This window comes from Arachis hypogaea, chromosome 6, assembly GCF_003086295.3.
Source record: "Arachis hypogaea cultivar Tifrunner chromosome 6, arahy.Tifrunner.gnm2.J5K5, whole genome shotgun sequence".
Lineage (NCBI taxonomy): Eukaryota > Viridiplantae > Streptophyta > Magnoliopsida > Fabales > Fabaceae > Arachis > Arachis hypogaea.
In genome coordinates, this window is record NC_092041.1 from 54212445 (window position 1) to 54225102 (window position 12658).

General features: G+C 41.6%; 1 non-coding gene across 1 annotated transcript; it reads right to left on the minus strand.

Annotated features, from left to right (window-relative positions):
* Nucleotides 1–1465: 1465 nt before the first annotated feature.
* On the minus strand, nt 1466–1573 carry LOC112700563 (small nucleolar RNA R71). Its single transcript, XR_003153469.1, has one exon. It is a non-coding gene; the product is annotated as a small nucleolar RNA R71 (small nucleolar RNA).
* Between the last annotated feature and the right edge of the window lie 11085 nt (nt 1574–12658).

A 12658-nucleotide genomic window follows, 5' to 3' on the forward strand; every position in this document is an offset into this window, starting at 1 on the left:
AATCCAAAAATATTTTTAATTTGTGTCTTCTCAAGTCAATAATAAAGAGAATTGAAGATTCAGAACATACAGCAGAGGAAATGCACAGAAAAAGCTGGGCGTTCAAAACGCCCAGTGAAGAAGGATAGACTGGCGTTTAAACGCCAGCCAAGGTACCTGGTTGGGCGTTTAACGCCCAAAAGGGTAGCATTTTGGGCGTTAAACGCCAGAATGTGCACCATTATGGGCGTTTAACGCCAGGATGGCTAGAAGGGAAGATTTTGTTTTCAAATCAAATTTTTTCTAAGTTTTCAAAATCTTTTCAAAATCAAATCTTTTTCAAATCAATTTTTCAATCAAATCTTTTTCAAAACCAATTTCTTTCCATTTTTAAAGATACTTACTATTAATTAATGATTTGATTCAACATTTCAAGTATGTTACCTTTTCTGTTGAGAAAGGTTTAATGTTTGATTCATATCTTTTCTTGTTAGTCAAGTTTTTAATTTTCAAATCAAATCTTTTTTAAAATGTTTTTCAAATCATATTTTCTCAATCACATCTTTTTAAAACTAATCATATCTTCTTAACTACATCTTTTTCAAAATAGTTTTCAATCAAATCTTTTTGATTTCTAATTTCAAAATCTTTTTCAAAAATCACTTGATTTCTTTTCCATTTTCATTTTCGAGAATTAAGTAATGTTTTTCAAAAAAATGTTTTCAAATTTTCTACTTAATTTTCGAAAATCACTTCCCTCCTTCTCACATCCTTCTATTTATGGACTAACACTATTCCTTAATGCAAAATTCGAACTCCATCTCCTTTGATAAGTTCGAATTTTCTACTTCTGTCTTCTACTCTTCTTTTCCTCTGACACTTCAAGGAATCTCTATACTGTGACATAGAGGATTCCACATTTTCTTGTTCTCTTCTCTCTCATATGAGCAGGAGCAAAGACAAAGGCATTCTTGTTGAGGCTGATCCTGAACCTGAAAGGACCTTGAAGAGAAAGCTAAGAGAAGCCAAAGCACAACTCTCTTTAGAGCACCTAACCAAATTCTTCAAATAAGAAGAACACATGGCAGCCGAAAACAACAACAATGCCAACAATGCAAGGAAGGTGCTGGGTGACTTTACTGCACCTACTCCCGACTTTTATGGGAGAAGCATCTCTATCCCTGCCATTGGAGCAAACAACTTTGAGCTTAAGCCTCAATTAGTTTCTCTAATGCAACAGAATTGCAAGTTCCATGGACTTCCATTGGAAGATCCTCATCAGTTTTTAGTTGAATTCTTGCAAATCTGTGACACTGTCAAGACTAATGGGGTTGACCCTGAGGTCTACAGACTAATGCTATTCCCTTTTGCTGTAAGAGACAGAGCTAGAACATGGCTGGACTCTTAACCTAAAGAAAGCCTGGACTCTTGGAAAAAGCTAGTCAATGCCTTCTTGGCAAAGTTTTTTCCACCTCAAAAATTGAGTAAGCTTAGAGTGGAAGTCCAAACCTTCAGACAGAAGGAAGGAGAATCCCTCTATGAAGCTTGGGAAAGATACAAACAATTGATCAGAAAGTGTCCCACTGATATGCTTTCTGAATGGAGCATCATAGGTATTTTCTATGATGGTCTCTCTGAACTGTCCAAGATGTCTTTGGATAGCTCTTCTGGAGGATCTCTTCATTTGAAGAAGACACCTGCAGAAGCTCAAGAACTGATTGAAATGGTTGCAAATAACCAATTCATGTACACTTCTGAAAGAAATCCTGTGAACAAAGGGACTAGTCAGAAGAAAGGAGTTCTTGAGATTGACTCTCTAAATGCCATATTGGCTCAGAACAAAATATTGACTCAACAAGTCAATATGATTTCTCAAAGTCTGTCTGGAATGCAAAATGCACCAAGCAGTACTAAGGAAGCTTCATCTGAGGAAGAAGCTTATGATCCTGAGAACCCTTCAATAGAGGAGGTGAATTACATGGGAGAACCCTATGGAAACACCTATAATCCTTCATGGAGGAATCATCCAAATCTTTCATGGAAAGATCAACAGAGACCTCAACAAGGTTTCAACAATAATAATGGTGGAAGAAACAGGTTTAGCAATGGCAAGCCTTTTCCATCATCTTCTCAGCAACAGACAGAGAGCTCTAAGCAGAATACCTCTGACTTAGCAACAATGGTCTCTGATCTAATCAAAACCACTCAAAGTTTCATGACTGAAACAAGGTCCTCCATCAGAAATTTGGAAGGACAAGTGGGTCAGCTGAGCAAGAAAATTACTGAACTCCCTCCAAGTACTCTCCCAAGCAATACTGAAGAAAATCCAAAAGGAGAGTGCAAGGCCATCAACATGGCCGAATTATGGGAGGAAGAAGAGGCAGTGAACGCCACTGAGGAAGGCCTCACTGGGCGTCCACTAGCCTCCAATGAGTTCCCCAATGAGGAACCATGGGAATCCGAGGCTCAAAATGAGACCCTAGAGATTCCATTGAACTTACTTCTGCCATTCATGAGCTCTGATGAGTATTCTTCCTCTGAAGAGGATGAGTATGTCACTGAAGAGCAAGTTGCTAAATACCTTGGAGCAATCATGATGCTAAATGACAAGTTATTTGGAAATGAGACTTGGGAGGATGAACCCCCTTTGCTCACCAAAGAACTGGATGACTTGTCTAGGCAGAAACTGCCTCAAAAGAGACAGGATCCTGGGAAGTTTTCAATACCTTGTACCATTGGCACCATGACCTTCAAGAAGGCCTTGTGTGACTTAGGGTCAAGTGTAAACCTCATGCCTCTCTCTGTAATGGAGAAATTAGGAATCTCTGAGGTGCAAACTGCAAAAATCTCACTAGAGATGGCAGACAACTCAAGAAAACAAGCCCATGGACTTGTAGAGGATGTTCTGGTTAAAGTTGAAAACCATTACATCCCTACTGATTTCATAGTCCTAGAGACTGGGAAGTGCATGGATGAATCTATCATCCTTGGCAGACCCTTCCTAGCCACTGCAAAGGCTGTGATTGATGTTGATAGAGGAGAGTTGATCATTCAAGTGAATGAAGAATCCTTAGTGTTTAAGGCCCAAGGATATCCCTCTGTCATCATGGAGAGGAAGCATGAAGAGCTTCTCTCAAAACAGAGCCAAACAGAGCCCCCACAGTCAAACTCTAAGTTTGGTGTTGGGAGGCCACAACCAAACTCTAAGTTTGGTGTTGAACCCCCACATTCAAACTCTAAGTTTGGTGTTGGGAGGTCCCAACATAGCTCTGAGTATTTCTGAGGCTCCATGAGAGTCCTCTGTCAAGCTACTGACATTAAAGAAGCGCTTGTTGGGAGGCAACCCAATGTTATATTTTATCTATTTTATTTTGTTATTTTTTCTTTTTTGTAGGTTGATGATCATGAGAAGTCACAAAATTAATGAAAAAAGCAAAAACAGAATGAAAAACAGGAAGAAAAACAGCACACCCTGGAGGACACACCTACTGGCGTTTAAACGCCAGTGAGGTTAGCTGTTGGGCGTTTAACGCCCAGTCTGGCACCATTCTGGGCGTTTAACGCCAGAAAGGGGCACCAGACTGGCGTTAAACGCCAGAAATGGGCAAGAAGCTGGCGTTAAACGCCAGAAATGGGCACCAGCCCGGCGTTTAACGCCAGAAATGGCACAAAACGTGATTTTGCTTGCCATTTGGTGCAGGGATGACTTTTCCTTGACACCTCAGGATCTGTGGACCCCACAGGATCCCCACCTACCCCACCACTCTCTCTCTTCTTCTTCCCCATTCACCAATCACCTCAACACCTCTTCCCCAAAAACCCTTCACCTATCAAATCCCATCTTTCTCTTCACCACTCACATCCATCCTTCACAAAACCCAACCTACCTCACCATTCAAATTCAAACCACTTTCCCACCCAAACCCACCCTCAAGTGACCGAAATCTACCCTTTCCCTCTCCTATATAAACCCTCCTTCCCTCTTTCATTTTCACACAACATACACACCACTTCTCCCCTTCTTGGCCGAAAATTAAAGCCATTCCCTTTCCCCTCAATTCTTCTTCTTCTACTCTCTTCTTTCTTCTTTTGCTCGAGGACGAGCAAACATTTTAAGTTTGGTGTGGTAAAAGCATTGCTTTTTGTTTTTCCATAACCATTTATGGCATCCAAGGCCGGAGAAACCTCTAGGAAGAGGAAAGGGAAGGCAAAGGCTTCCACCTCCGAGTCATGGGAGATGGAAAGATTCATCTCAAGGGTGCATCAAGACCATTTCTATGAAGTTGTGGCCTTGAAGAAGGTGATCTACGAGGTCCCTTTTTCACTCAAAAAGGGTGAGTATCCGGAGATCCGACATGAGATCCGAAGAAGAGGTTGGGAAGTTCTTACCAACCCCATTCAACAAGTCGGAATCTTGATGGTTCAAGAGTTCTATGCCAATGCATGGATCACCAGGAACCATGATCAAAGTGTGAACCCGAATCCAAAGAATTATCTTACTATGGTTCGGGGGAAATACTTGGATTTTAGTCCGGAAAGTGTGAGGGTGGCGTTCAACTTGCCTATGATGCAAGGAGATGAACATCCTTACACTAGAAGGGTCAACTTTGATCAAAGGTTGGACCAAGTCCTCACAGTCATATGTGAAGAGGGCGCCCAATGGAAGAGAGATTCAAGAGGAAAGCCGGTTCAATTGAGAAGGCATGACCTCAAACCCGTGGCTAGAGGATGGTTGGAGTTCATCCAACGCTCAATCATTCCCACTAGCAACCGGTCCAAAGTTACCATAGACCGGGCTATCATGATCCATAGCATCATGATTGGAGAAGAAATAGAAGTTCATGAGGTTATAGCCCAAGAACTCTATAAGGTGGCGGACAAGTCCTCTACCTTGGCAAGGTTAGCCTTTCCTCATCTCATCTGTCACCTCTGTTATTCAGTTGGAGTTGACATAGAGGGAGACATCCCTATTGATGAGGACAAGCCCATCACTAAGAAGAGGATGGAGCACACAAGAGACCCTACTCACCATGAGATCCCTGAGATGCCTCAAGGGATGCAATTTCCTCCACAAAACTATTGGGAGCAACTAAACACCTCCCTAGGAGAATTGAGTTCCAACATGGGACAACTAAGGGTGGAGCATCAAGAACACTCCACCATCCTTCATGAGATTAGAGAAGACCAAAGAATCATGAGGGAGGAACAACAAAGACAAGGAAGAGACATTGAGGAGCTCAACCACTCCATAGGATCTTCAAGAGGAAGAAAGAGCCGCCATCACTAAGGTGGACCCGTTCTTTGATTTCCTTGTTCTTTATTCTTCTGTTTTTCGAATTTTTAGTGCTTATGTTTATCCATGTTTGTGTCTTGTGATCATTAGTGTCTTAGTGTCTATGCATTAAAGTTATGAATGTCCTATGAATCCATCACCTTTCTTAAATGAAAATGTGCTTAATTGATAAAAGATAGAATTGCATGAATTTTGAATTTTATAACAGTTTAATTATTTTGATGTGGTGGCAATACTCTTGTTCTCTGAATGTATGATTAAACAGTGCATATGTATCTTGAATTTGTGGTTCATGAATGTTGGCTCTTGAAAGAATGATGAAAAAGGAGACATGTTACTGAGGATCTGAAAAATCATTACAATGATTCTTGAAGCAAGAAAAAGCATTACTATTCAAAAAAAAAATTTTCGAAAAAAAAAGAGAAAAAGAAAACGAAAAAAAGAGAGAAAAATAAGAGTTGTGATCCAAGGCAAATAAGAGTGTGCTTAAGAACCCTGGACACCTCTAGTTGGGGACTCTAGCAAAGCTGAGTCACAATCTGAAAAGGTTCACCCAATTATGTGTCTGTGGCATGTATGTATCCGGTGGTAATACTGGAAGACAGAGTGCTTTGGGCCACAACCAAGACTCAAAAAGTAGCTATGTTCAAGAATCATCATACTCTACTAGGAGAATCATTAACACTATCTGGATTCTAAGTTCCTAAAGAAGCCAATCATTCTGGATTTCAAAGGATAGAGTGAGATGCCAAAACTATTCAGAGGCAAAAAGCTAAAAGCCCCGCTCATCTAATTAATACTGATCTTCACAGATGTTTTTGGAATTCATTGCATATTCTCTTCTTTTTATCTTATTTGGTTTTCAGTTGCTTGAGGACAAGCAACAATTTAAGTTTGGTGTTGTGATGAGCGGATAATTTGTATACTTTTTGGCATTGTTTTTAGTATGTTTTTAGTATGATCTAGTTAGTTTTTAGTATATTTTTATTAGTTTTTAGTTAAAATTCACTTTTCTGGACTTTACTATGAGTTTGTGTGTTTTTCTATGATTTCAGGTATTTTCTGGCTGAAATTGAGGGACCTGAGCAAAAATCTGATTCAGAGACTAAAAAGGACTGCAGATGCTGTTGGATTCTGACCTCCCTGCACTAGAAGTAGATTTTCTGGAGCTACAGAAGCCCAATTGGCGCGCTCTCAACCGCGTTGGAAAGTAGACATCCTGGGCTTTCCAGCAATATATGATAGTCCATACTTTGCCCAAGATTTGATGGCCCAAACCGGCGTTCAAAGTCACCTTCAAGATTTCCAGCGTTAAACGCCGGAACTGGCACCCAAATGGGAGTTAAACGCCCAAACTGGCATAAAAGCTGGCGTTTAACTCCAAAAGGAGTCTCTACACGAAAAAGCTTCATTGCTCAGCCCAAGCACACACCAAGTGGGCCCGGAAGTGGATTTTTATGTCTTTTACTCATCTCTGTACACCCTAGGCTACTAGTTTTCTATAAGTAGGACCTTTTACTATTGTATTGAGACATCTGGGTAGCTATCTTCATTTTTATGCTATTTTAGATCACTGGGAGGCTGGCCATTCGGCCATGCCTAGACCTTGTTCTTATGTATCTTCAACGGTGGAGTTTCTACACACCATAGATTAAGGTGTGGAGCTCTGCTGTACCTCGAGTATTAATGCAATTACTATTGTTCTTCTATTCAATTCCACTTGTTCTTGTTCTAAGATATCACTTGTTCTTCAACTTGATGAATGTGATGATCCATGACACTCATCGTCATTCTCACCTATGAACGTGTGACTGACAACCACCTCCGTTCTACCTTCGATTGGGTGAATATCTCTTGGATTCCTGATTGCACGATGCATGGTTGATCGCCTGACAACCGAGTGCTCGTCTGACAAACGAGCCAACCATTCCGTGAGATCAGAGTCTTCGTGGTATAGGCAAGAACTGATGGCGGCATTCAAGAGAATCCAGAAGGTCTAACCTTGTCTGTGGTATTCTGAGTAGGATTCAATGATTGAATGACTGTGACGTGCTTCAAACTCCTAGCAGGCGGGGCGTTAGTGACAGACGCAAAAGAATCGATGGATTCTATTCCGGCCTGACCGAGAACCGACAGCTGAATTCCACGTGCTGTGACAGAGCATATGCAATCGTTTTCACTGAGAGGATGAGAGGTAGCCATTGACAACGGTGAAACCCTACACAAGCTTGCCATGGAAAGGAATAAGAAGGATTGGATGAAGGCAGTAGGAAAGCAGAGAGACGGAAGGGAAGGCATCTTCATGCGCTTATCTGAAGTTCCTACCAATGAATTACATAAGTACCTCTATCTTTATCTTTGTGTTTATTTTCGTTCAGCACCATTACCATTTGAGTTTGCCTGACTAAGATTTACAAGATGACCATAGCTTGCTTCAATACTAACAATCTCCGTAGGATCGACCCTTACTCGCGTAAGGTTTATTACTTGGACGACCCAGTGCACTTGCTGGTTAGTTGTGCGAAGTTGTGTAATGCCATGGTATTGAACACCAAGTTTTTGGGGTTCATGACTGGGGATTATGAGAGTTGTGAAAAGTATTGTTCACAGTTTCGCGCACCAGTGACAAAGACGATTCCACATTTTCTTGTTCTCTTCTCTTTGTTATGAGCAGGAGCAAAGACAAAAGCATTCTTGTTGAGGCTGATCCTGAACCTGAAAGGACCTTGAAGTGAAAGCTAAGAGAAGCTAAGGCACAATTCTCTGTAGAGGACCTAACAGAAATCTTCAAAGAAGAAGACCCCATGGCAGCCGAAAACAACAACAATGCCAACAATGCAAGGAAGGTGCTGGGTGACTTTACTGCACCTACTCCCGACTTTTATGGGAGAAGCATCTCTATCCCTGCCATTGGAGCAAACAACTTTGAGCTTAAGCCTCAATTAGTTTCTCTAATGCAACAGAATTGCATGTTCCATGGACTTCCATTGGAAGATCCTCATCAGTTCTTAGCTGAATTCTTGCAAATCTGTGACACTGTCAAGACTAATGGGGTTGACCCTGAGGTCTACAGACTTATGCTATTCCCTTTTGCTGTAAGAGACAGAGCTAGGACATGGTTGGACTCTCAACCTAAAGAAAGCCTGAACTCTTGGCAAAAGCTAGTCAATGCCTTCTTGGAAAAGTTCTTTCCACCTCAGAAATTGAGTAAGCTTAGAGTGGAAGTCCAAACCTTCAGACAGAAGGAAGGAGAATCCCTCTATGAAGCTTGGGAAAGATACACAAAATTAATCAGGAAGTGTCCCTCTGACATGCTTTCTGAATGGAGCATCATAGGTATTTTCTATGATGGTCTCTCTGAACTATCCAAGATGTCTTTGGATAGCTCTGCTGGAGGATCTCTTCATCTGAAGAAGACGCCTACAGAAGCTCAAGAACTAATTGAAATGGTTGCAAATAACCAATTCATGTACACTTCTGAAAGGAATCCTGTGAACAATGGGACTAGTCAGAAGAAAGGAGTTCTTGAGATTGACACTCTGAATGCCATATTGGCTCAGAACAAGATATTGACTCAGCAAGTCAATATGATTTCTCAAAGTCTGTCTGGAATGCAAAATGCACCAAGCAGTACTAAGGAAGCTTTATCTGAAGAAGAAGCTTATGACCCTGAGAACCCTTCAATGGAAGAGGTGAATTACATGGGAGAACCCTATGGAAACACCTATAATCCTTCATGGAGAAATCATCCAAATCTCTCATGGAAGGATCAACAGAGACCTCAACAAGGTTTCAACAACAATAATGGTGGAAGAAACAGGTTTAGCAATAGCAAGCCTTTTCCATCATCTTCTCAGCAACAGACAGAGAGTTCTAAGCAGAACACCTTTGACTTAGCAACCATGGTCTCTGATCTAATCAAAACCACTCAAAGTTTCATGACTGAAACAAGGTCCTCCATTAGAAACTTGGAAGGACAAGTGGGACAGCTGAGCAAGAAAATTACTGAACTCCCTCCTAGTACTCTTCCAAGCAATACAGAAGAAAATCCAAAAGGAGAGTGCAAGGCCATCAACATGGCCGAATTTGGAGAGGAGGAAGAGGCAGTGAACACCACTGAGGAAGACCTCAATGGACGTCCACTGGCCTCCAGTGAGTTCCCCAATGAGGAACCATGGGAATCTGAGGCTCAAAATGAGACCATAGAGATTCCATTGGACTTACTTCTGCCATTCATGAGCTCTGATGAGTATTCTTCCTCTGAAGAGGATGAGTATGTCACTGAAGAGCAAGTTGCTAAATACCTTGGAGCAATCATGAAGCTAAATGACAAGTTATTTGGAAATGAGACTTGGGAGGATGAACCCCCTTTGCTCACCAAAGAACTGGATGACTTGTTGATACGTAAAAATAAGAATTCACGTATTTACCGGCAAGTATACCGGGTCGTATCAAGTAATAAGACTCACAAAGAGTGAGGTCGATCCCACGAGGATTGGTAGATTAAGCAACTTTAGTTAAATGGTAAGTTTAGTCAAGCGAACATGATTTTTGATTTTATGAGCAATGTGACTTTTGAACATAATGACAAGAATTTAAATGGCAATTAAGAACAAGAATATAGAAATAAAATGGAAGTAAATAACTAAAACTTAAATTGCAAGAAACTTAAATGACATCAAAGATAAATTGCAAGGAATTAAAGGTTGCAGAAATTTAAAGAACATAAGAGTAAATGGCAAGAAGTAAATGAACAGAATGTAAATAACAAGAGCAGTAAATAGACAGAATGTAGAAGGGGATTGGGAAATGGGTAATCAAATAACTAGAAGTAAAAGAAATAAGAATTGATGATGGAGAGGATCATTAGGGATCAGAGATGCTAGTGTTCATGAATTGATGTTGGTCAAATCCTTCTCAATCATGGGTATAGATCCATGGCAAATGGGTGATTGAATCCCAATCTCTTGGTGATTCAATCTCTCTCAACATAGCCAATTGCCACTCTCGTGATCTAATTGTTCATGAGAAGAGATGAAGCTCAATTTTAATCCAGCCACACAATGTCCAAAATCTCAACCAAGGAGAGTTACATCTCACATACTAACCAAGGTATATTGATTGAGGAAATCATGAAAGGTTGAACTCTAAACTGAATTATGTGGCTCATTCATCAAATTCACCACATAATTCATATAGATTAACCCCTCTCTCGATGGTGGTTGAATCTTTGAAGAACAAGAGTTCCCTCTTTAGATCAACCACTAAAATTGAGAAAGAGAAGATGGTTCACCAATTCATTCCAACCAACAGAGCTCCTCCCCCTAATGAAAGTGGGGTTTAGTGAATCATAGCTCCAATCTCAACAACAAATGCCATTAACAAAAATTAAACTAAGTGTAGAGAAAGATGAAGAAGAATAAGTAAATGCTTGAAGATTAAGAAAATGAAGAAGAGAAGTTCCAAGATGAACCAAAATTAGCTCTCTGGGTCTTCTCTCGGAAGTACCAAAAGAGTTTCCAAATACAAGTGCTCAAAAGTGTAAAAATGACTAAGTGTAAAAAGTAAAGTGTAAAAAGTGTAAAAGTCCAAAAGTCCTCAACAAGTACATCAATCTCTTCTATTTATACTACTCCTAAAACTCTTCAGAGATCTCCAATTTGGGTTATCAATGTGGGCTTTCTCATTGTTGAATTCTTGGCTCAATTGGAAGTGTTGCTAGACTTGGAAGGGAAGAGTTCATTCATCATGTTTCTGGCCCATTGGCTTGGCGTTATTGGCACTAACTCCAGGCCAAATGCACGTTGGCAACGTGCTTGACATTTTCCTGGAAGTGAAGTATGAGACTTGGGCGTTGCTAGCCCAAGTTGTTGCAAACAACTTGCTTTTCCTCTTCTTGGCTCTACTTTCATGCTAAATGTAGCCCAGAATTTGAGTGTCAACCTTCAGCCTCCATATGGACTATTATACATCATTGGAAAGCTCTTGATGTCTATTTTCTAATGCCACTGGAATCACCTCAATTGGACTTTCCTAGCTCAAGTTATGGTTCCTCAAAGAAGGTAAGGTCAAGCTGCCAAGTTGTTGCCAAGTTGTTGCCAAAAACGCACCTTAAACCCCAAGTTGGCAACGTGCTCGTGCCTTACTCTCCCAAGGCAAGGGCTTGGGGCTGGCGTTGTTGCAAAACACGCCCCCTATCTAGCACGTTGGCAACGTGCTCGAGCCACACTCCTAGGCTAATCTCTAGCCTTCTTGAATTTCACTTCATGTTCTTGTTTTTAGGGCCTAAAGATGACTCTGGTTTGGCTTCAATTTTGTGCTTCACCATAGACTATTATATATGGTTGGAAAGCTCTGAATGTCAGCTTTCCAATGCAACTGGAAGCACTCAATTTGGATCTCTGTAGCTCAAGATATCTTCCATTAAAGAGGACATGGTCAGGCTGCCTTGTTGGAGTTGTTGTGAATAACGCCCATACATTTCAAGTTAGCAACGTGCACCACAATTTCCTGGCGTTGTTGTGAATAACTCCTTCTCTTTAGCATGTTGGCAACGTGCTCGAGCCTTTCTCAAGGCTCCATGCTTGCTTCCTGGCGTTGGCAACGTGCATGGCAAGGCCAATGGGCGTTGGCAACGTGCATGGCATGCTTGTGGGCGTTGGCAACTTGAATGGTGCCTCTCCCTGGCGTTAGCAACTTGAATGGTGCCTCTCCCTGGCGTTAGCAACGTGAATGGTGAGGCTTGGCGTTGGAAACTTGATTCTGGCGTTGGCAACTTGGCTGGCAGCACCATTTGGCGTTAGCAACCTGGCTGGCAGCACCATTTGGCGTTGGCAACCTGGCTGGCAGCACCATTTGGCGTTGCCAACTTGGTGTTGGCGTTGGCAACGTGGTGACATCCTCCCCTGGTGGCCCTTGGCGTTGCCAACTTGGTGTTGGCGTTGGCAACGTGGTGACATCCTCCCCTGGTGGCTCTGGCGTTGCCAACTTGGTCTTCAAGTTGGCAACTTGCAATCCTTCATTTCCTTGCATTTGGGGCTTAAGTTTCCCTCTGATTTGAGCTTCCATTCCTTGTCACATTATGGACTATTGTATATCGTTGGAAAGCTCTTGATGTCAGCTTCTCAACGCAATTGGAATCATGCCAATTGGATCCTTGTGGTTCATGATATTCATCCTTGAAGAGGGGAAGGTCAAGCTGCCAACTCTGCTGAACACACACCAGCACGTTGCCAACTTGGTTTTCAAGTTGCCAACGTGCTGTTCTTCCCTGGCAGCACCAAATGGGCGTTGGCAACTTGGTTTCCAAGTTGCCAACGTGCTGTTTGCTCCTGATTGCACAAAATAGGCGTTGCCAACTTGGTTTCCAGGTTGCCAACTTGCTAT